Source organism: Sorex araneus, chromosome 2 (genome assembly GCF_027595985.1).
Source record: "Sorex araneus isolate mSorAra2 chromosome 2, mSorAra2.pri, whole genome shotgun sequence".
Taxonomy (NCBI): Eukaryota; Metazoa; Chordata; class Mammalia; order Eulipotyphla; family Soricidae; genus Sorex; species Sorex araneus.
This window is the reverse complement of record NC_073303.1, coordinates 249,723,693-249,747,750: the sequence shown is the minus strand read 5'-3', so window position 1 is coordinate 249,747,750 and position 24,058 is coordinate 249,723,693. Positions and strand designations below refer to the sequence as shown.

Here is a 24,058-nt window from a genome sequence, read left to right as displayed (position 1 = left end):
ATGAGGATGCCTGCCCCACCCCCAGCCCCCGCCCCCCACCCCCACCCCCACCCCAAGCAGAACCCTGGTTCTTCCCGTTCGGTAGGGCTGCCTTGCTTTAGCGCGGACTCGGGAGAGAGCAAACCCTATTTCCAGACTGCAAGATTAACCAGGCGTTTCTCCGCTGCCAAGATGCTAACAATGCTTGCTTATGTTAATGAAGAAAATGCATTATGGAGGGGGAGATTAGGGGACCGCCTGCCTCTCACCAAGAGTTTGGCTTGCTCGCTAATTTCTCCAGGAGCTGGCAAGCAAGACCGAACCAAAGCAAACCCCCCAAATCCACGGCAAGAAAAGAAACCCGCCCTGCACCTGAGCACGAGGTAGTGAGGACAGTATCGCAAAGCGCCAGCCCGGACCTTTTCTGGTACTTGTGTGACTGAGTCTACTTAGGCGGAAATCGCGTTCCCTGCGGAGGGTTTGTGATAAGACAATAAAATTAGAAACCGTAATCCGCAAAGGCTTCACGGCTCATTTGAATATCTTCTGCCTCTTCTTTTTCCAAAAATATCTCCTCTGTGAAAATGCAGGATGTAAAGAGCATTTTAAGTTCCTCCCGCCAAAATAATGAAACTCCCTTCGAGAAACTCCCATTTTTTTTTTTAAATTAAGAACAGCAACAAACTTTGGGCGAAAGCGACAGGCCACCAGGGAAGGTGTTAGCCTTGCGTGCATCCGACCCAGGCTCAATCTCCCCCCGCCCCCGCCATCTCCTGGGTGCTCATTCCAGGAGTGAGTCCTGAGCACAGAGCCAGGAGACTGCCCCAAGCACCACCAGGTGTGACCCCCCCAAAAAAACAAAACAAGAACTAAAAACTTTCCAAAATACTACAGATAGGGGCCGGAGCGATAGTATAGTGGGGAGGGCATTTGCCTTGCACGCAGCCAACCTGGGTTCAATCCTGGGCATCCCATAGGGTCCCCCAAGCACCACCAGGAGTAATTCCTGAGTGCAGAGCCAGGAGTCAGCCCTGAGCATCGCTGGGTAAGACCCAAAGAGAAAAAAAAACAACAAAACTACAGATAGTGGCTCAGAGGTGGTGCAGTGGTTAGGGAGGGTGTGTGTGTGTGTGTGTGTGTGGTCTGCACCCAACATTCAGTCAAACCCTGGGTGTCAGCTGATCCCCTGCGCATCACTGGGTGGGCCTCTGTAGGTCCCCAGTGTTGGTAGGTCAGACCGGGGATCCTTGGCACCACAGGGCCCAGCAATGAGCTGCCCCACCAACCCCCTAGTCTCCCGAGCACTGCTCAGAAGGGCCTGTATCCTGCAAGGAGAAAGCTGGAAAAAAAATGCAAATAGCAAAAAGAGAAAAAAAAATGCAAATAGCTTTCCTGCGGTCACACTATAAAGGTCACTGTCCACCTCTCTCTCTCTTTTTTTTTTGGCTTTTTGGATCATACTCGGCGATGCTCAGGGGTTACACCAGGCTCCATGCTTACAGATCACACCCGGTGGTGCTCGGGGGACCCAATGGGACCAGGGATCGAACCCGGGTCAGCCACGTGCAAGGCAAACACCCTCCCCGCTGGACTATCTATCGCTCTGGCCCCGCTGTGCCCTTGTTTCCAATGTGATTAGACACCTGGGTGTCGGGGGATGGCGCCTCGATGTCTGAGCCCGGGTGGGGGGGTGGGGGTCGCTGCTAATAAAAATGCTGGGCTGGTCCCCACTGAGGCAAGAGCCACAACACGCGGGAAGGAAGACGCAAAGTGGGAGCTCTCAGCTTGAGAAAGAGCAGAGTGTGTGTGTGTGTGTGTGTCTGTGTGTGTGTGTTTCTGTGTGTGTGTCTGTATGTCTGTATGTCTGTATGTGTGTCTGCGCACGCACGTGTGTGTGCGTGCGTGCGCATGCGCGTGTTGAGGGGGCGGGTGTGATGCGAGGGCCCGAGTGCCATGACATCAGGGAGGACGTTGGTCTTGCACGTGGTCAGCCCAAGTTCGAACCCCGACACGCCTGAGGGTTCCAAAGCCCGGCCCAGAGTCATTCCTGGGCGCAGAGCCAGGAGTCAGCCCTGAGCATCACCGGGTGTGGGCCCCCAAAGAAAATTAAAATGGGGTGCAGGCATGGAAGGGGGGAGGGGGGATGGCGGGGGAGGGGCCAGGGACCATTTCACAGTCTCCCACACGCTCGGCGGATCTCGGGCTGATTCTGGCTCTGTAGGCAGGAGGCCCAGGTCGGAGCCCCCAGCACCACAGGGCCTCCCCGAGGGTCCCCCCCCCCACCCAAGGGAATCAAGGTGAGGGGCTCAAAGGGAGAGCAGGACACAGGGACAGAAGCAAACAGGCAGGGGCAGCTGGGAGGGGAGCAAGAAACTGACTCGGGGAGTGGGGAGGGGCACAGGAAAACGCTTCTTGCCTTTCCAGCCAGGGCACTCGGAGCCCTCAGGTTGGCAGGGGGCGGGCAGTGACGGGGGCCTTCTTGTCCCAGAGAGAGTGGGTGCAGGGGTGGTGGGGCGGTGGTGGCAAGAATCTGGCACGCCCTGGTGGGTGATGCCAAGACTCAACTCCCCAAAGCACCAAGGAAGGACCCTCAGGCCTGTCCAAAGCTGTAAAGAAACATCTAGAACAAGAGCAGACTCGGATTATAGCTGAAGGCATCCCCCCACCGAGTGGGGGTGGGTGGGAAGGGGTCCCCAGATCCCAAGGGGTCCCCACATCCCATCGTTGATCCCACCCTGCCCTCCACGCTATGCAATGATTACAGCGTGGGGAGATGTTTAACACCGGAGGCCGGGGAGAGGGTCAACAATGTTGCAAAAGGGGCTAAAAATACATCTGAAGTTCGCAGGCGCGCCCTCCGCCCACCCGGACCGAGCCAGCCCCAGAAGGAAAGCCGGGCGCAGAAAGGGGAGCTCATGCATATTTTAAGATGCCCTTGAAGCCGCGGCTCGCTTCGGGTTAGAGCATAAAATATGCTGTGGATTTAATTTCTTTATCCCCGATGTCACCGGAACATTGGAGAGAAGAGAAAATCCAATTTTTCAGTGTTTTCTTTGCCGCTGATTGAACGCGGGGGCCCCTGAAGATACGGCCGTATCTTGGCTCGCTCGAGCTGAGATTCCCCTGGCGGGATCCCCCCACCCCCGCCGCCCCTTCTTCTTTTCTTGAAAAGAATAAAGAACCAAACCCGCATTTGGTGTTCGACAAATCAAGATGCGACTGACGGATGCCAAATGCCATGGAAGCTTGATAGCTTCCTTGGAAGAAGCGACTTGATTTCCGGATGTGCCATTCATTTAAAAATGCGGTGGACGACCCAGCAGCATCTGTATTAAATATGAAGTTGCCTGAGGCTGGGGGGGGGCGGGGGGCTCCACATGGCTCATTTTTTTTCTCTACACAGGCTGGCGACATTGCGGATTAGTCACTTCTTCCCTGAGCCCCGCTCGCAGACAGGAGTGATTCTTCTCCGAGCTCGCGCACTAGACTGTGTCCCCTCCACCATGCATTTGACCCTTTTGTCCAGGGCCAGCAGAACTCTGGGCTGTTCCCAGAGGCACTCAGGGCTCCCCCCTCCCCGGGGGAAACCCCCAGAACCGGGGCTGGAATAATAGCACAGCGAGTAGGGCGTTTGCCTTGCATGCGGCTGACCCGGGTTCGATTCCCAGCATTCCATATGGTCCCCTGAGCACCGCTAGGAGTAATTCCTGAGTGCAGAGCCAGGAGTAACCCCTGTACATCGCCGGGTGTAACACAAAAAAGAAAAAAAAAACCGAGAACCATGCAGAGATGGGGGGGGGGGGTGTCAAACTCAGGGCCTCAAGGGTTGAGGCTCTCTCTCTCCCAAGCCCCTTCGTGCTCTTTATTTTCATTCTTTTGGTTACTTTGGTTTTTGAAGGCCCACAGCCGGTGGTGCTCAGGGGTCATGCCTGGTTCTGTGCTCACGGGGCTGGTGGGGGGGACCCTGTGGGGCGCCCAGGATCGAAACCTGGCAAGGCAAGTGGTCTACCTGCTGCAGGAGCGCCCCGGCCTGCCCTTAGCATTTTTTTTTAATTAACAAAGCTTTATGTTAATTATAAAGATAATGAAAGTTAAAAAGAAGAAGGGATCGAAACTAGTATGAAATGTTAAATTAAGAATCTAGGTTGGACAAGGAAGAAATACGAATGGCCAAAAGGCACATGAAAAAGTGCTCTACATCACTAATCATCAGAGAGATGCAGATCAAAACAACCACGAGATACCACCTCACACCACAGAGACTAGCACACATCCAAAAGAACAAAAGCAACCGCTGTTGGAGAGGATGTGGCGAGAAAGGGACCCTTCTACACTGCTGGTGGGAATGCCGACTGGTTCAGCCCTTCTGGAAAACAATATGGACGACTCTCAAAAAATTAGAGGTTGATCTCCCATTTGACCCAGCAATACCACTGCTGGGAATATATCCCAGAGAGGCAAAAAAGTATAATCGAAACAACATCTGCACATGTATGTTCATCGCAGCACTATTTACAATAGCCAGAATCTGGAAAAAACCCGAATGCCCTAGAACAGATGACTGGTTGAGGAAACTTTGGTACATCTATACAATGGAATACTATGCAGCTGTCAGAAAAAAGGAGGTCACGAATTTTGTATTTAAGTGGATGGGCATGAAAAGTTTCATGCTGAGTGAAATGAGTCAGAAAGAGAGAGACAGACATAGAAAGATTGCACTCATCTAGGGTATATAGAATAACAGAGTGGGAGACTAACACCCAAGAATTGTAGAAATAAGTACTAGGAGGTTGACTCCATGGCTTGGAGGCTGGCCTCACATTCTGGGGAAAGGGCAACTCAGAGAAGGGATCACCAACTATAATGTAGTCGAAGGCCATATGGGGGAAGGGAGTTGCGGGCTGAATGAGGGCTAGAGACTGAGCACAGTGGCCACTCAACACCTTTATTGCAAACCACAACAGCTAATTAGAGAGAGAGAACAGAAGGGAATGCCCTGCCACAGTGGCAGGGTGGGGTGGGGGGAGATGGGATCGGGGAGGGTGGGAGGGATGCTGGGTTTACTGGTGGTAGAGAATGGGCACTGGTGAAGAGATGGGTTCCCGAACTTTGTATGAGGGAAGCATAAGCACAAAAGTGTATAAATCTGTAAATGTGCCCTCATGGTGATTCACAAATTAAAAATAAATTAATTAATTAAAAAAAAAATAAAATAAATAAATTTTAAAAATTTAAAAAAAAAAAAAGAATCTAGGTTGGAGAGGGGCCAGAGTGATAGCACAGCGGGTAGGGCGTTTGCCTTGCATGCGGCCGACCCGGGTTCAATCCTCAGCATCCCATAGGGTCCCCTGAGCACCACCAGGAGTCATTCCTGAGTGCAGAGCCAGGAGTAACCCCTGTGCATCGCCGGGTGTGACCCCCCCCCAAAAAAAAAAGAATCTAAAAAAGAATCTAGGTTGGAGGGGCTGGAGCAATAGCACAGCGGGTAGGGCATTTGCCTTGCACGTGGCTGATCCGGGTTCGATTCCCAGCATCCCATAGGGTCCCCTGAGCACCACCAGGAGTAATTCCTGAGTGCATGAGCCAGGAGTGACCCCTGTGCATCGCCGGGTGTGACCCCCAAAAAAAAGCAAAAAAAAAAAAAAAAGAATCTAGGTTGGAGAAGCAGCTCGACTGGCGGGACATAGGCAGGGTTCCCGGAACACGACTGGGAATAACCCCCCAAGACACAGAGCTGGAGTTATTCCTGAGCACCGGATGTGCCCTGCCCCCCAGCCCCTTGCCCCCCCCCCAAAAAAAAGGAGTGGAAAAAGACAAGAAAATTAAAAAGGGGCCCGAGAGACAGCACAGCAGGGGAAGGACACTTGCCGGGCATGTGGCCCACCAGCGCTTTCTCCTGGTACCTGCAGAGGGTCCCCCAAGTACTGCCAGGAGGGACCCCTGAGCTCAGAGTCGGCAGGGGGGGGAGGGAGGGTCGGACACTGAGCACCACCAGGGCTGGCCCAAGACCCAAATGAAAAAAAAAAATTTAAAGACCTGTGTGCGACTCTTACTGGAGATCAACTTTGTCTGACAAAATACCCAGCGTGGACAAGACACCCAAGGCAGGGGACGGACGGAGGCGGAGCCAATGACCTGGGAGTCTGGTCTGTCATGAAGCTGACCAGGCCGCGGGCCCTTCTCCCTCCGCCTCCCTGCACACATGCCTGCAGAGACACAGCGACCGTGGCAGAAACCAGCCAGGGAGGAGAGCCACGGAAACGGCCACGGAAACCAGATGCCGTGAAAGGCCACAGGAACCGACCACGGTGAGCGGCCACGGAAACAGACCACAGTGAGCAGTCACAGAAACTGATCACAGTGAATGGCCATGGAAACCAGACACCGTGAACGGCCACGGAAACAGACCACGGTGAACGGCCACGGAAACCAATCACGGTGAACAACCACGGAAACCAACCACGGTGAATGACTATAGAAACCAATCACAGTGAACGGCCACGGAAACAGACCATGGTGAATGGCCACGGAAACCAGACACCGTGAACGGTCATGGAAACTGACCACAGTGAAATGTAGGGAGGCATTTTACCTTACTGATCTTATCCTGTCACTATTTGTTTATCACTAGCTAACCCCGTGCCACACCTAGCAAAGGTTGCCACTCCTAATCTTCCTGATCTTATCCTCTCAGCATTTGTTTATTACTAGCTAAATCCCGTGCCACACCCTGCATTTCTGTTGGGGGTCCCAGGGGTGTGCATACTATACCACCTCCTCCCAGCAGGGAGGTATAAATACTGTAACTGCCATAGAATAAATGCTTTTTCTCCCTCCTCCGGGCTCTGCATCTGTTCATTTGGCGGCGTCCCCTTCTCAGCCCCACCAAGGGTTCTCCCTGCTGAACAGAACGAGACCTCCACATCGACCTCCACACCTGGCGCCCAACGTGGCCGACAAATTCACAGGAAAAAGTGAGTATTTCTGAGGGTCGCCTTTCTCTTGGCACATACCCTGGTACGGGAATGGCCTACTTACCCTCTGATTCCTTCATCTCTGACTATTCCTGGGAATTCCCCGTTATTTGCATCCTTTTTCTCGCTAGTTCTGCTTTTTCTATTTGGACCTTAAATGAGATTCTTAAGGCATTAAAAAGTCAGCCAGAGATTCAGAAGAAGTATGAGCGTTCCAAGGCTCCCTCAGTCTTTGGGGATGAGGCACCCCCCATGCAGGGGACTGACTCCTCAAATTCTACTACTTCTGATATCCCCGATCCCTCTCCCTCTGGAACACACCCATTTTTGTTATAAAAAAGAAAAATGGCAGTTAGCGACTGCTACAGGATCTACGAGCAGTAAATAAAACCATGGTCATTTTCGGGGCCTTTCAACCTGGACTGCTGTCCCCAGCAGCCATTCCTTCAGAAATGTATAAGATAGTACTTGACTTAAAAGACTGCTTTTTCTCAATTCCCTTGCATCCCGATGATCGCCCCCGTTTTGCCTTTTCAGTTTGCCAGCTATTTATTATAAAGAGCCCATGCAACGTTTTCAATGGAAGGTTTTACCCCAGGGAATGGCAAATAGTCCCACACTGTGTCAAAGATTTGTGGCTCAAATTCTTGCTCCCATTAAGGCACAATGGCCCGACATCTATATGGTCCATTATATGGATGATATATTGCTTGCTGGATCTGACCCACAGGCCACTATGCTCTGTTGCAATCAGGTGATCCGTGCGTTTACTCAGTCTGGCTTTCAAATTGCCCATGAAAAAATTCAGATCGCTGAACCCTTATACCTTTCTTGGATTTCGTCTTCAGGGGTCCTGAGTACTTTAGCAAAAAACGCAGCTGAAGCTTAGTTCGTTAAAGACTACATGATTTTCAACAACTGCTTGGGCATATTACATGGCTCAGTCCCTATCTGAAACTCACCAAAGGAGACCTTATGCCCCTTTATGACCTTTTGCGCGGTGATGCTGACCCTTCTTCCCCTCGGAGTCTGACACCAGCGGCCCGAGAATCCCTAGTTCTCATAGAAAAGTCGATTGAAGATCACTTTGTTTGCTCTCTAGATTATCAGTGCCCTTTTCACCTCCTTATCTTCCCTACTCCTCATTCCCCCACGGGCCTAATTTGGCAGGAAAACCCTGTTTCTTGGATTCACCTTCCTGCCACACCAAAGAAAGTTCTTGTACCCTACTATCTCTTAGTGGCATCCTTAACTATTGAAGGAAGGAGTTTCTCTCGCAGACACTTTGGTCTTGAGCTGGCTTCTGTTATTCAACCCTACAATAAGGAAAAGATAGATTGGTTTCTTCAAAATACCGATGATTGGCCCATCACTTGCGCTTCCTTTTCAGGAATTTTAGATAATCATTATCCTCCCAATAAATTGATACAATTTATGGCTTTACATCAATGGGTTTTTCCCATTGTCCCTAAGACCAGCCATATCCCTGGGGCTAAAGTGATTTTCACTGATGGATCCTCTAATGGCCAGGCCGCCTATGCCTTCCTCTGCTCAGCTGGTTGAACTCACAGCTGTTCTAATGGTTTTTAAAATTTTTTTCCCTTCTTCCTTTCAATTTATACATGGATAGTGCTATGTGGCCTTCTCCATACCATTACTGGAGACCACTAGTTACATAAAACCCTCCTCCCCCGCAACGTCATTGTTTTTGCAAATCCAACAGTATATTCGCTCCCGGCGAGCTCCATTCTTCATAGGCCACCTTCGTGCCCACACTAACCTCCCTGGGCCACTGGCAGCAGGTAATCACTTGGCAGATTTGGCCACCCGATCTTTCCGAAGCGCTAACTCTACAAACAGATCCACTGCAGGAGGCCACGACTGCACATGCCCTTCACCATCTGAATGCTCAAACTCTCCGCCTTATGTTTATTTTTTTTTTTTTTTTTTTGCTTTTTGGGTCACACCTGGCGATGCACAGGGTTTACTCCTGGCTCTGCACTCAGGAATAACCCCTGGCGGTGCTCAGGGGACCATATGGGATGCTGGGAATCGAACCCGGGTCGGCCGCGTGCAAGGCAAACGCCCTACCCGCTGTGCTATCGCTCCAGCCCCTCCGCCTTATGTTTAAAATCACGCGTGAGGGGGCTGGAGCAATAGCACAGCGGGTAGGGCGTTTGCCTTGCACGCGGCCAACCCAGGTTCGATTCCCAGCATCCCATATGGTCCCCTGAGCACCGCCAGGAGTGATTCCTGAGTGCAGAGCCAGGAGTAACCCCTGTGCATCGCCAGGTGTGACCCAAAAAGCAAAAAAATAAAAATAAAAATAAAATAAATAAAATAAAATATCGCGTGAGCAGTCACGGCAGATTGTGCGCCAGGGCCCTTCCTGTGTATCCCTTCTACCCGTGCCTCACTTAGGGATCAATCCCCAAGGACTAGTCCCTAACGCCATCTGGCAAATGGATGTCACTCATATTCCTTCCTTTGGGCAGCTTAAATATGTGCATGTGACTATTGACACCTTCAGTAAGTTTATTTGCACCTCAGCCCAGACTGGAGAGGCCTCAAAAAATGTCGCTGCTCATGTCTTGTACTGTCTTTCTGTACTAGGCAAACTGCAGCTAATAAAAACAGACAATGGTCCAGGATACACTGGAAAAAAGTTTGAGCATTTTTGTAAGAAGCTGCAGATTTCCCATCGTACAGGGATCCCCTATAACCCTCAAGGGCAGGGGATAGTGGAGCGAGCCCATCTCACGCTTAAATCATATATTCAAAAGCTCCGGACAGAAAAGGAACTGTACCCAGCCTCGCTTTCCCCTAAGACGTTACTATCTCACACTTTGTTTGTCATGAACTTTCTTATACTGGACAAAGAAAACTGCAGCACGGCGGACTGTTTTTGGCATACTTCCACCAGCCCTACTTATGCAAAAGTAAGGTGGAAAGACCCTGAGTGGTCTATGGAAGGGCCCTGATCCAGTCCTTACATGAGGCCGAGGGTCAGCCTGCATATTTGATGCTGTTGATGGTGTAGCCCGCTGGCTCCCCGTATGACTGATAAGGCAGGTCGACACACCTGCTCTGGCTGAACTGACTTCCGGCCAGAGAATAAATGAATCCTCTGAGGACAGTGTCCCCTCTGCCACTGCCCAGGAACTTGCTTCTGCTCATCGCCACTGCACCCGCAATGGCACATCAGCCGCGTCGGGAGTGACCAACTAGTGGTCTCGCTCACAGAACAGTTGTTCAGACTTGGCCTGGCGGGAGCAGGAACCGGCGTTACTTCAAGACTGAAGATAACGTGGAGATAACGTAGACGCCCATAGGGCAGGTTCGGGAGTCTCAGTGTGAACGTGGTGAGTGGGGTGCACACCCGCGTGAAAGAAAGGACCAGTCCGAGCGTGTGCAGGAGTAAGATTTGTGCGTGTGCCCATAGTGTGTGTGTAATTGTCTCATCTTTCTCTTAGTTCTGCTTAGGTTTCAACAACTTTGAGAAGGTTTTGCCGGCTTATAGCGCTTTCTTGACCCATTTTTTCAACAAGCAGGAAACTGGCTGCTCAGGCAGAGAAACGGGGAGCAATGTTCCCAATCACCCGACAGGGCTCACTTTGCCCTGGGGACTGCTCTTTCCTTTCTCAGTCTATTAGTTTTTTCCTGCCATTCTTGAGGGGTCAGATTGATCGATCAAGTATATATTTGTGCACAGGTGTGATGTTTATTGTCTGACTGTCTCTCTGTCTGTGGAACACTCGAGTATTAGAGCTAGTTTAAAGTCAGTAATTCTTAGACCTGGGCAAACTAAATCAAGGGAGGTCAGATATGGAGCCCAGCAATTTAAAAGATTTAGGTATCTTTGGAGCTTGCTAGATCAGGTCTAAACAAAGATTTCTAATCAGAATGTGGCGCCTACAAAGAAATTGAAATTTTCAATCTAGATTTCATATGGGAAGAACATTAATAGTTATTAACAGTTGAAATCCTCTTGAATTCCAGTAAGCTAAACATATCTATTGGACTTACATTCCTCACCCTCCGCTTTTACAGGTTGTAGATTGGACCATGCTAGGACCCCGTATCTGGGCTAACAATTCCCTTCTTTAACCCCCTCCATGGGATTCATAGATGCCTCAGCTGCCGAATAAAGAAGAAACACCTTTTAATTTTTTCTCTAGGATACTCACTTGATCCTGTCTGCACTGGAGTGCCTCCCTGTCTCCCTCTTCACCTTCAGACTTGGATGCATACCAGGTCCCAAATTCATACTACCTCTGATCACTTGCAAAAAGATTTTTCTTTTCTGGTGATTGTGCATTATTTACCTGTCTCAATTCTTCCCTCTCAATCCAAGATTCTCCCCACAGTATAATTTTATTAAGGGCCAGATCACAAATGGTTACCAGTGAACCTGACCAGAGAATGGCAACGCTCCCCCGATGAAGGGCTCCTGACTGAAGACCTGACACAACTGCTCCGGCACTCCTGACGATTCCTTGGACCCCTGATTGCAGCTACCCTGGGACTCATTGCTGTAACCACCACTGCTGCTGTTGGAGGAATAGCTCTTCAAACCTCGGTCCAGACACACAACTTCGTCAAAACATGGCAAAATGACTCTTACCACCTTTGGACAATGCAGGCTACTGTCAACCATGATGCTGAGCAACGATTGGACACTCTACAGCAAGCGCTACTTTGGGTCCAGGGCCAGGTTAATTGACTTGATTTGTAGGACCTCATCTTCCCCCAGTTCTTTACCTTGAGGATGCCGGGCTCCCAAGGATTTATTCTTGTGGGTCAGGTTGCCAGGCAAAGCACTGCAAGGGAGGGCTGATACCCGGGCCCGGCTCCCTGCGAGGCATTCCGGTATAGCTTAGAGGTTACTCCAAAACCAAGAATTGATGGGGCCTATGAGGAGCCCCCTGCATAGACCCGATCATTCTTTCCTTCCTCTCCCTGCAAAAATGGAGCCTTTATGTCACAAGGGATACCGGACAATGCCTCCCCTGACCACATTTAATTTAAAACAAAACAGGGGGAGATGTAGGGAGCCATTTTACCTTACTGATCTTATCCTGTCACTATTTGTTTATCACTAGCTAACCCCATGCCACACCTAGCAAAGGTTGCCACTCCTAATCTTACTGATCTTTTTTTTTTTTCTTTTTTCTTTTTGGGTCACACCCGGCAATGCACAGAGGTTACTCCTGGCTCTGCACTCAGGAATCACCCCTGGCAGTGCTCAGGGGACCCTATGGGATGCTGGGAATCTAACCCGGTCGGCCGCAGGGTCGGCCGCGTGCAAGGCAAACGCCCTACCCGCTGTGCTATCACTCCAGCCCAATCTTACTGATCTTATCCTATCAGCATTTGTTTATTACTAGCTAAAGCCCATGCCACACCCCCCATTTCTATTGGGGGTCCCGGGGGCATGCATACTATACCACCTCCTCCCAGCAGGGAGGTATAAATACTGTAACTGCCATAGAATAAATGCCTTTTCGGCGGCCCCACGCGAGATCAACCCTGGAGGCAACTGAACCACTTTGGACACGAGCGGCGCCCCCAAAATGCCTCCAAACTGTGTGCTGGGAGCTTCTGGCCCAGGCGCTGCCAGCGAGTGATGCAATTACCAAAAGAATTTTCCTTGGACTTCATATAGAAATCCAAAACCGCGCGGCTGCTATCGCAGCCGAGCGACCTAATATCTCTTGATTGTCAGCAACGTGTAAATGTTCCTTTTTGGCAGGGCTTAACGTGGGGGAAAACTCCAAACAATAGTACTAAGTTTTTTGTTAAAGGGTAAAAGATTGCAGCGATAGAATTTTAGGCAGAATTTTCCCTGGACATTAACGGGTCGGACTTTGGTGGGAAATCCTAACAAGAATAGTAAGTCTTTTGCTGAAATATTGAAGGCCACCAAAGTGGTAGCCATCTCTATAGACTGAACTAAGCCATATCCCCACGCCGGCTGAGAAGAAATATCCTTCTTTCTCGGGAAGAAACGCGGCGTGGCGTTAACCATAGTATGATGTCCATTAAGCTGACACGGACCTGGTGGCGTGGGAATCGGATACAAGGGAATAAATTATTATGTACTTGGAACAGCAGGACGCTGGTGGAATCTTGAGCCGGGGCCGATACCAGCGTATTACTTTTGGTTCCAGAAACTGCTTGCAGACATTCTACCAGACTATCAACTAAGCTAGAGCCCCATGCCGGCTGATGACAAGAAATAACCATCTCTTTTGGTTTGTTTTCCCTTTGTCAGGCAGCATGGTGATTACTAAACAGGCGTGATCTCGGTGGCGTGGGACGAGGGGGGAAAAAAATAGAAAAGTTATGTAACAAACAGCGGGACTTAATATCTCTACATTCTCAGCAATGGAGAGCCATCAAATGCTTCCTTGACAGTGGGACTGTCTTCTCTTTTTTGGGGGGAAACCCTAGCAACAATAGTGAATTATGTGTTGAAACATGGACTGTAACCAAGATAAAGCGTAAACGAAGTGAAACTTATCACTTACAAGGGCAGGGACTGGGGGGGTGGGAGGGGGCGGGAGGGATAATGGGGTGGTTGGTGGTGGAATATGGGCACGGGTGAAGGGAAGGGTGTTTGAGTACTGTATAACTGACATAATCCTGAGAACTTTGTAACCCTCCACATGGTGATTCAATAAAATTTAAATTAAAAAAAATTAAAAATAAAAAATAAAAAAAAATTTTAAAAATTAAAAAAAAAAAGAATAAATGCCTTTTCTCCCTCCTCCGGGCTCTGCGTCTGTTCATTCGGCTGCATCCCCTTCTCAGCCCCACGAAGGGTTCTCCCTGCTGAACAGAACTGACCTCCACATCCACCTCCACAGTGAAAGGCCACGAAAACTGACCACAGTGAACAGCCACAGAAACCGACCACAGTGAATGGCCACAGAAACTGACCACAGTGAATGGTCATGGAAACTGACCACAGTAAACGGCCACGGAAACCGACCACAGTGGGCCACGGAAACTGACCACTGTGAACAGCCACAGAAACCGGCCACAGTGAATGGCCACAGAAACCTGCCACAACAACTAGCCACAGGAAATGACCATAGAGACAGCCACAAGTGAATGGCCACGGAAACCTGCCGTGGTGACCAGCCACAGGCCCAGCCTCCCTCCAGCCAGGGAGAGCTTTGACCTCTGAGGGCTCCTTGTAACAGCTTCCAACCTGCCTTCCCCTAGGTGACCCTCTTGTTGGGAAGCGGGATGCTGTTGGCATGCGGGGGGTAGGGGGAAGGAGGGAGCAGTCCTGGGACCCTCCCCAAGGTCTTTTTTTTTTCTTTCTGGGTCACACCTGGCGATGCTCAGGGGTTCCTCCTGACTCTGCACTCAGGAATTACCCCTGGCGGTGCTCGAGGGACCCTATGGGATGCTGGGAATCAAACCTGGGTCGGCCACGTGAAAGGTCCAGCCCCTCCCCCAGGTCTTGAGGTTCAGAGAGCAGAGAACACTCACAGCACCTGACACGCAGCCTCCCTCAGTGGGGGTCTCACACGCTCGGACCCCAATCCTCACACAGAGCTCTATGCCGGGGCAGGGGACCCCTGCCTGCAGATGAGACAGAGAGAAAGGAGTTCTCCAGTCCAGATGAGGCGGAGGGTTCTCTCTCTCTCTCTCTCTCTCTCTCTCTCTCTCTCTCTCTCTCGCTCTCGCTCTCGCTCGCTCTCTCTCTCTCTCTCTCTCGCTCTCTCTCTCGCTCTCTCTCGCTCTCTCTCTCGCTCTCTCTCTCTCTCTCTCTCGTCCATATTTTATTTTATTTTATTTTATTTTTGCTTTTTGGGTCACACCCGGCCACGCTCAGGGGTTACTCCTGGCTCTGCACTCAGGAATTACTCCTGGCGGTGCTCAGGGGACCATATGGGATGCTGGGAATTGAACCTGGGTCGGCCGCGTGCAAGGCAAATGCCCTACCCGCTGTGCTATTGCTCCAGCCCCCCAAAATTTAAGGTTTTCGTCACCCATTTCCCGTGTTCCTTGGAAGTGGATTTGGACAAGCCCTGGCTTTAACAAGCGCGGAGCTGGGACCTCACCTAGTGGCCCCGCCTCCCTTGTTCCACTACAGGAACAAGCCCCCAAGAAAACACGCGTCCGCTGTATGGGGTTATTTTCTCTCCCTCTGATGGTTCCCTTTGGCTCAGTGACCACAAAACGGAATCACTGGGCCATGGGCCGGGAGATGGGGGGAGATCTTTTTCTTTTTTTTTTTAATTTAATTTTATTTTTTTTTAATTTAAATTTTATTGAATCACCATGTGGAGGGTTACAAAGTTCTCAGGATTATGTCAGTTATACAGTACTCAAACACCCTTCCCTTCACCCGTGCCCATATTCCACCACCAACCACCCCATTATACCTCCCGCCCCCTCCCACCCCCCCAGTCCCCGCCCTTGTAAGTGATAAGTTTCACTTCGTTTATGCTTTATCTTGGTTACAGTCCATGTTTCAACACATAATTCACTATTGTTGCTAGGGTTTCCCCCCAAAAAAAAGAGAAGATGGTCCCACTGTCAAGGAAGCATTTGATGGCTCTCCATTGCTGAGAATGTAGAAATATTAAGTCCCGCTGTTGGTTACATAACTTTTCTATTTTTTTCCCCCCTCGTCCCACGCCACCGAGATCACGCCTGTTTAGTAATCACCACGCTGCCTGACAAAGGGAAACAAACCAAAAGAGATGGTTATTTCTTGTCATCAGCCGGCGTGGGGCTCTGGCTTAGTTGACAGTCTGGTAGAATGTCTGCAAGCAGTTTCTGGAACCAAAAGTAATACGCTGGTATCGGCCCCGGCTCAAGATTCCACCAGCGTCCTGCTGTTCCAAGTACATAATAATTTATTCCCTTGTATCCGATTCCCACGCCACCAGGTCCGTGTCAGCTTAATGGACATCATACTATGGTTAACGCCACGCCGCGTTTCTTCCCGAGAAAGAAGGATATTTCTTCTCAGCCGGCATGGGGATATGGCTTAGTTCAGTCTGTAGAGATGGCTACCACTTTGGTGGCCTTCAATATTTCAGCAAAAGACTTACTATTCTTGTTAGGATTTCCCACCAAAGTCCGACCCGTTAAAAGGGAACCATTTCATATTGGTGATGATTAAATGACAATAGGTTGCGCGGCCATGGCAGCAGCCTCGCGGCTTTGAATTTCTGTATAAAGTCCAGGGAAAGTACAGCCAGAAATTACACATCGCTACAAACTTTAACCCTATTATGGTCCCCCTAAAGTCCAACCCATTACAAAGGAACCATTTCATATTGCTGATGATTAGATGACATTAGGCTGCAGCGGCCGCACGGTTTTGGGTTTCTATATAAAGTCCAGGGAAAATTCTGCCTAAAATTCTATCACTGCAATCTTTTACCCTTTAACAAAAAACTTAGTACTATTGTTTGGAGTTTCCCCCCACGTTAAGCCCTGCCAAAAAGGAACATTTACACGTTGCTGACAATCAAGAGATATTAGGTCGCTCGGCTGCGATAGCAGCCGCGCGGTTTTGGATTTCTATATGAAGTCCAAGGAAAATTCTTTTGGTAATTACATCACTCGCTGGCAGCGCCTGGGCCAGAAGCTCCCAGCACACAGTTTGGAAGCATTTTGGGGGCGCCGCTCGTGTCCAAAGTGGTTCAGTTGCCTCCGGGGTCGATCTCGCGCGGGGCCGCAAAGGTGGGGGGAGATCTTTTTCAAAAAAAATTTTTTTGGTCAGAACAACCCAAAGAAACGTAGATGTTTTACTTTCTTTTTTTCTTTTGCTTGATTTAATTTTATTATTTTGTGTGTGTGTGTGTGTGTGTGTGTGTGTGTGTGTGTGTCATGCCTGGCGATACACAGGGGTTGTTCCTGGCTCATGCACTCAGGAATTAACTCCTGGTAGTGCTTAGGGGACAATATGGGATGCTGCAAATCAAACCCGAGTCGGCTGCATGCAAGCCCTACACGCTGTGCTATCGCTCCAGCCCCCTATTTATTATTTTTTAATTTTTTTATTAGTAAATCACTATGAGGTACAGTTTACAGACTTACAAACTTTCGTGCTTGCATTTCAGTCATTCAATGGTTGAGTACCCATCCCTCCACCAGTGCCCATTCTCCACTACCAATGGTCCCAGTATCCCCCCACCACCCCCACCCCCACCCCATCCCCTCCACCCCACCCCACCTCTGTGGCAGGGCCTTCCCTTTCACTCTATCTCTCCTTTTGGGTGTTGTGGTTTGCAGTAGAGGTATTAAGTGTCCATCATGTTCGGTCTATAGTCTACTTTCAGCCCACATCTCCCATCCCAAGCAGGCCCTCCTAGCACCCTTTACTTGGTGGTCTCTTCTCTATCTGAGCAGCCTTTTCCCCCAGCATGAGAGGCCGGCTTCTAAACTGTGGAGTAATCTTCCTGGTACTCATCTCTACTAGTCTTGGTGTTAGTCTCCCATTCTGTTACTTTATATTCCACAGATGGGTGCAATCTTTCTATGTCTGTCCCTCTCTTTTTGACTTATTTCACGTAACATGATACTTTCCATGTTGATCCACCTATACACAAATTTCATGACTTCATCTTTTCTAACAACTGCATAGTATTCCATTGTGTAGATGTACCAATTACTTAAAAAGATCTACTGAGGGGCTGGAGCAATAGCACAGCAAGTAGGGGGTAGGGCATTTGCCTTGCACGCGGCCCGACCCCGGTTCGATTCCCAGCATCCCATATGGTCCCCTGAGCACCGCCAGGGGTAATTCCTGAGTGCAGAGCCAGGAGTGACCCCTGTGCATCGCCAGGTATGACCCAAAAAGAAAAAAAAAAGATCTACTGGGTGTTCTTTTTTTTTGGGGGGGGTGAAGGGTTGGAGCACATCTGTCAGTGCTCAGGGGTTACTCCTGGCTCTGCACTTAGGAATTACTCCTGGCAGTGCTTGGGGGACCCTATGGGATGTCGGGGATCAAACTTGAGTCAGCCGCATGCAAGGCAAACAAACGCCCTCCCCGCTGTGCTATGGCTCCAGCCCCAAGATCTATGTGGTCTCTGCCCAGTTGAGTGGATGCGCGTCAGCGGCCGCTATTGCTTCTGCGGAATTAAGTGTCATCTCCCCCTTTGCTCTGAGCACAGAGCAGAGCTTGGGGACCCAGAGTCTGGCACCCTTTACTCTGAGGGAGACCGGGAAGAGGTGCCCAAGGCCAAGCCGCAGATCCCCGAGAAGCTCTGTGAGGCTGCCGGGTCCCCCCTGCTGTCAGGGCCGCCTTCCTGACTCAAGCCTCTGGTGGAGCATCCTCGGATGCTGGATGAAGAAAGAGGTACCAGGTCCCTCGAGCTAACCCTGCTCCTTCCTACAGCGCTTTTATGCCCGTCCATACCAGCCAACGTGGGGGCCGGAGCGACGGTACAGCAGAGAAGGCGCTGAGTGGAGGCGGCCGAGCCAGGTTCAATCCTGAGCACCCAGAGGGCCCCCCGACGCCCGCCAGGAGTGATCCCTGCACAGAGCCAGGAGTCAGCCCTGAACCCCCGCTGGGTGTGGGCCCCTGCCTGCCCCCCTTTCCAAAGCAAAGTGGGCCCCCCCCCTCATCCCGGGACCATCTTGCCACACCCCATTCATAGTGGCTTCCCAGCAAAGTCACAACAAGACCCAACAGGAATCGCACAGAGTAGACCCCACGCACCACTAGGTGTGCCCCCCCCAAAAAAAAACAAAAACAAAAATAACTACCCTCCTCCCACCCCCCTCAAGAAGGGCTGCGGGTCACGGAGAATGACCTGCCCCGTCCTTTCCTTCGGCACATAGGAGAGATTCAGGATCCCAAGCTCCAGGCCAACTTCGACTCCCACGTTTTTCTCGCACCCCCCCTCCGCCTCAGTTTACCCAGACACCCACCCCAGGTGTCACGGCTGCAGATCTCCAGGACACCCACCCATCAGGAACACCCCCCACTGCCCGCGTGCCGGGGGCCACGCAGAGGAATTCAGCAGAGGGAATGCAACCGGGACTAAGGCGAGCGCAGCTAACCCGCTCTCCCGGTTGGGAGCCTTTTAGCTTTGGGTCCTTTCGGTGCGGGGAACTTCCCAGCCAATCCACGCAGGGGCTCGGGTGAGGGAGCCGGATTCTGCCCAGAGATGCTTCCGGAGCAGAAGAGCCTTTCAACCCACACTGCATTTCCCCCGGCGCTTAGCCTCTGCCAGCAAGCCGGGGAGCCTGTGTCCTTTAATTAAACACGGGTCATTTGGGGGGTCGTCATTGTCCCTGTGGCCACTGACCTGTGGTATTTCTGCCCGGCATCGTGGCCTGGCTCTGAGCAGACCCTCTAGTTTAATTATCTGTCCGGAAGCTCGGGTGTGTGGCATCAAACAATTCGGGGGGTGGGGGAGGAGGGCGGGTAACATGGGAGGGGTGGGGAGTGGGAGGGAGCGTTATGGCCCCTAAGGAGAAGAGAACTGGTTCTGAGGAGTACAAAAATCTTGCTCAATTTGAGCGCAAACCACAGGAATAAGCCCTGGGCACTGCAGGATGTGCCCCCGCTCCCAACACTCCAAAAAGGAAAAAAAAATCAATGTATCATGACTCTGCTGATTGATAGGGGGAAAAAAGTTTGGGAAGGGGGGAGAGAGAGAGAGTAAAAGAGAGTATGAGGGAGGGAGGGAGGGAGGGAGGGAGGGAGATGAGAGAGAGAGAGAGGAGAGAGGAAGGTTTGGGAGCTGCAGCAACAGGGCACTTGCCTTGCACATGGTGGACCCGGGTTCGATCCCTGGCATTCCAGAGGGTTCCCCTGAGCTTCGCCAGGAGTAACCCCTAAGCACAGTCAGATGTGCCACCACTTCAAAAAGGGGGGGGGGGGGGAATCAACGTATCATGATTGTGCTGACTGGTAGGAGAAAAAAAAGTTTGGGAAGCAGAGACAGAGACAGAGAGAGACAGAGATAGAGACAGAGACAGAGAAGTTTGGGGACTGGAGCCACAGGGCACTTGTCTATCTTATGGCAGACCCAGGTTCGGCATTCCGGAGGGTTCCCCTGAGCTCCGCCAGGAGTGACCCCTGAGCACAGAGCCAGGAGCCCTGAGCCCTGTCGGGTGTGGTTCCCCCCAAAACAAAACAAAACAAATTTGTGTGCCCCGCACAGGCAGATGCGGGAGTGGAAAAGGCGCAGACATTTCTCGGGGGCAACAGAGCAGGGCTCTGAAACGGTTCGTTGGCAGAGGGTGAGGGGCGCGACGCCGTCGGGAAACTCCTCGGCCCGTTTCTCCCGTCCCGTGCCGAGGCGCCCGCTGCACTGGGCCAGCGAGGGGGCCTGAATTCCCGCCGCCCCGCCCCGCGCACTGGAAGGGACGCCAAAACAGACGCCCAGGGCCCCAAACTGTGGAACCTCAGGCAAAGCCCTTCTCCCTACAAGGTGCCCGGCAAACTGAAGCCAGAGAGGGCAACGGGTCACTGTGCTGGCTGCCAGGCAGGAGTGCTGGGGCGGAGACACCTTCCTTTTGGGTTTCCACCGAGCCCCTCCCCCACCCACCACGAATTACAAAGTCACCAAGTTATTCCCGATAGGGTGTCGGGTGCCCAACGTTCCAACACCCACCGCCACACCAGTGTCCATTTCCCCCACCCCCATTTTGTTCCCGTGCCCCCCACCCGAGCCTACCTCTCTGGGCACTTTTTTCTCTTTCCTTTTACCAGCAGGCGCTGTGGTTGGCAACACTGTTACTGAGAGGGCATCATGCGTCCCTGTCCCATCTGCCCACACCCCGTCCAGTCCAGAGTGACCACTTCCTCTAGCCACGCTGGGTGGGAACGTCATCTGGGGCAGCCTCTACGGAAAACAACACGGAGAGCCGTCCCAAGATCAGAAAGAGGACTTCCATCCGACCCAGCGATATCACTTCTTGGCCTCTGCCCCACCGCCCCCGCCGCCAGAATTCAGAAACAGTCATTCGAAAGGATCTATATGCACCTGTGTTTATCACCATGCTCCGTGCAAGAACCAATCAATGGAAAACCCAAACGCCTGATGACAGGTGAATGGTTGAGAAAGCCTGTGGGATGTTGACCCAGCGGAATACTACACAGCTCTGACAAAGAACAAAAATCCTGCAATTTGCAGCCACCTCGATGGAACCACCTGGTGTGACCAAAAAACAAGGAAGGAAGGAAGGAAGGAAGGAAGGAAGGAAGGAAGGAAGGAAGGAAGGAAGGAAGGAAGGAAGGAAGGAAGGAAGGAAAGAAGGAAGGAAGGAAGGAGGGAAGGAAGGAGGGAAGGAGGGAAGGAAGGAGGGAGGGAGGGAGGGAGGGAGGGAGGGAACGAATGAAGGAGGGAGGGAGGGAGGGAAGGAAGAAGGGAAGGAAGGAGGGAAGGAAGGAGGGAAGGAAGGAAGGAAGGAAGGAAGGAAGGAAGGAAGGAAGGAAGGAAGGAAGGAAGGAAGGAAGGAAGGAAGGAAGGAAGGAGGGAAGGAAGGAGAAAAGGAGGGAAGGAATTTCTGCTTCTTCCACTGGCTTTCTTCCTGGCGCAGGGCCCACTTTCTGTTAAAAAGTGACTTGTTAAAGGATTACAATTGTGTGTTTGGAGGCTGGAGAGATTTACCTTGCACACATTCAACCTGGGTTCCGTTCCCAGCTCCCCACAGGGTCCCCCAAGCCCAATCAGGCGTGATTCCTGAGCACGATGCTAGGAGTAAACCTGGAGTGCCACCAGAGGTGATCCAAGAAATGGAATTTAAAAATTTTTAATTATATATTGAGTTTGGGTGCGGGCATAGCAAGTAAAAATAAAATATATTATTTTCTTGTCTTGAGGTAGGGATTTTTTTTTGGGTGGGGAATAACCCCAGCACCAAGGCTCATCAATTACTCCTGGCTCTGTGCTCAGGAATTACTCCTGGCTCTGAGCTCAGGGGACTCTCCACAGGATGCTGGGAATCGAACCCGGGTCAACCATGTGCCAAGCCAGCATCCATCCCTGTGGCCTCTTCTTCTTTTTGTTTTAATCAGCTGCCTCCTGAGGGCATTTCCTAAGGCCCCGTTCACTAATATGACACAGAGTGTCTAAAATGGCCCCACTGGAGGAATCTGGAGGAAAATGTTCCATTACCAACTTCAACTGGACGAAGAAGGAAGACTTGTAGCTGTCGGCCTGTTCTGGGCTCCTGCCACCAAAAAAAAAAAGTCTTCAGCATTGTAGGGGAGCCAAAAGAAAAACACAAATCGCTTCTAGTATGGCAGACGTGGGTCACCCAAGAACCGAGAGCATTCTTGGTGATTTAGGGTCAGCACAGCCGAACTATTGAGAGGCAAAATGCACCTTCTAGAACATGGCATTTCATGGGGGCTGGAGTGATAGTACAGCAGGAAGGGCGTTTGCCTTGCACACGGCCGACCCAGGTTCAATTTCCAGCATCCCATAGGGTCCCCCGAGCACCAGCAGGAGTCATTCCTGAGTGCATGAGCCAGGAGGAACCCCTGAGCATCGCTGGGTGTGACCCAAAAAGCAAAATTAAAAAAAAAAAAAAAACACATGACATTCCAAGCACAACTAACCCCACCAATCCATGCCTTTCCTCCCAAAGATTTTTTTGGGGGGTGGGGTATCTAAAGCCAGATTGAACCAAGAGTTGGGAATTACTAAATCCCAGGGAACATGCGTCCCCGGGGAAGATTTCCAAGCCCCTCTAGCCCCTCTCGCTTAGGCCTCACTGCCAGGCCCTGGGCAGGCTGGTCTGTTTTTCTACAGATTTTTTTTTTCTTTTTGGGTCACACCTAGCGATGCTCAGGGGTGGCTCTGCACTCAGGAATTACCCCTGGCAGTGCTCAGGGGACCCTATGGGATGCTAGGAATCGAACCCAGGTTGGCCTCGTGCAAGGCAAACGTCCTACCCGCCATGCTATGGCTCCAGCCCCTCTCTACGGATTTTTATCCATGTCCCGCAAAGCTGCCGGTTCGACCCCCTCGTCCTGCAGACAGTCGGACAGAAATTCCGACTCAGTGTGATCTAGAGGCTAAACAGGAAATGAGGCACAGCACGGAGAGCATCGTCGAAACGGCTCTGATGTACCCAGTCGTGGGGGCTTCTCATGTGACGGCCAGATACGGAGAGCAACGCTTTTTTCTCCGAGCAGAAGTGTTAATTAATGTGCACACCACGGAGGGAACAGGGAAAAGGTTAGGGCTGATTCTCCCACTAATAGCCTTTCTAAAAATAGGGGGGCGTTCTCAAACAATGCTCATTTGTGTTCGATCAGCGCTGAGATGCAGCGACCGGGTCAAAATGGAACCGGCTGCTATGTGGATTATTCCGTGACTTCTCGCATCGTCTACCCCGGTCGTCACCTTCTGATCCAAAAATGGGATTTCCCGGCTGGACTCATAGTACAGCGGGGAGGGCGCGTGCCTTGCACACACCAACTGGGATTCGATCGCTCGCCCGGGAGTGATTTCCGAGTGCAGGGCCAAGAGCCTTGAGCATTGCCGGGTGTGGCCCCCAAACAAAAAATTAAAAAATTAATTTCCAAGGAGATAAGCTGTGAGGACTTTTCTCTTTTAATTTTTATTTTGATTGAGGGCCACACCCGGTAGTGATTGGGGGTTACTTCTGGTGCTACATTCTGAGGAATTACTCCTGGAAGTGCTCGGGGAGCCACAGGGGATGCCTGAGCTCGGGGACCCTATGGGCTGCTGGGGATGGAACCCGGGTCAGCTGGCTGCATGCAAGGCAAATGCCCTCCCTGCCATACTACTTTCTTTTTCCCCCTCTCTCCTCTCCCCTCCCTTTACCTTCCTCTCCCCTCTCCCTCCCTCCCACCTTTCCTCCCTCCCTCTTCCTCCTTCCCTTTCTCTCCCTCTCTCCCCCAGTTTCTCTCCACCCCTGCTTCTATGGCAGGCACTTTTCTTTCTCTCTTTCTCTCTCTCTCTCTCTCTCTCTCTCTCTCTCTCTCTCTCTCTCTCTCTCTCTCTCTCTCTCTCCCTCCCTCCCTCTCTCTCTCTCTCTCCCCCCACCCCTGTCCTTTGTCCCCATGATTTCCCCCAGGTCATCTTAGGGTTATCAAGAGATGCAGAGTCATAGTTGAAGTCCTTCTCTCTCTCTCTCTCTCT

The 24,058-nt window shown here is 51.3% G+C and overlaps 1 protein-coding gene across 3 annotated transcripts in view; it reads right to left on the bottom strand.

Moving 5' to 3' along the window:
• SGCD (sarcoglycan delta) overlaps window positions 1-20,720 on the bottom strand; it is a 223,031-nt gene extending 202,311 nt beyond the window's left edge. Inside the window, exon 1 of one of the 3 annotated variants that reach the window (XM_055126794.1) lies at window positions 20,618-20,720. The gene's annotated coding sequence lies outside the window, so the exon portion shown is untranslated. The remainder of the gene's footprint in view (window positions 1-20,617) is intronic. The other 2 variants (XM_055126795.1, XM_055126791.1) reach the window with 2 other exon arrangements.
• Window positions 20,721-24,058: the final 3,338 nt, after the last annotated feature.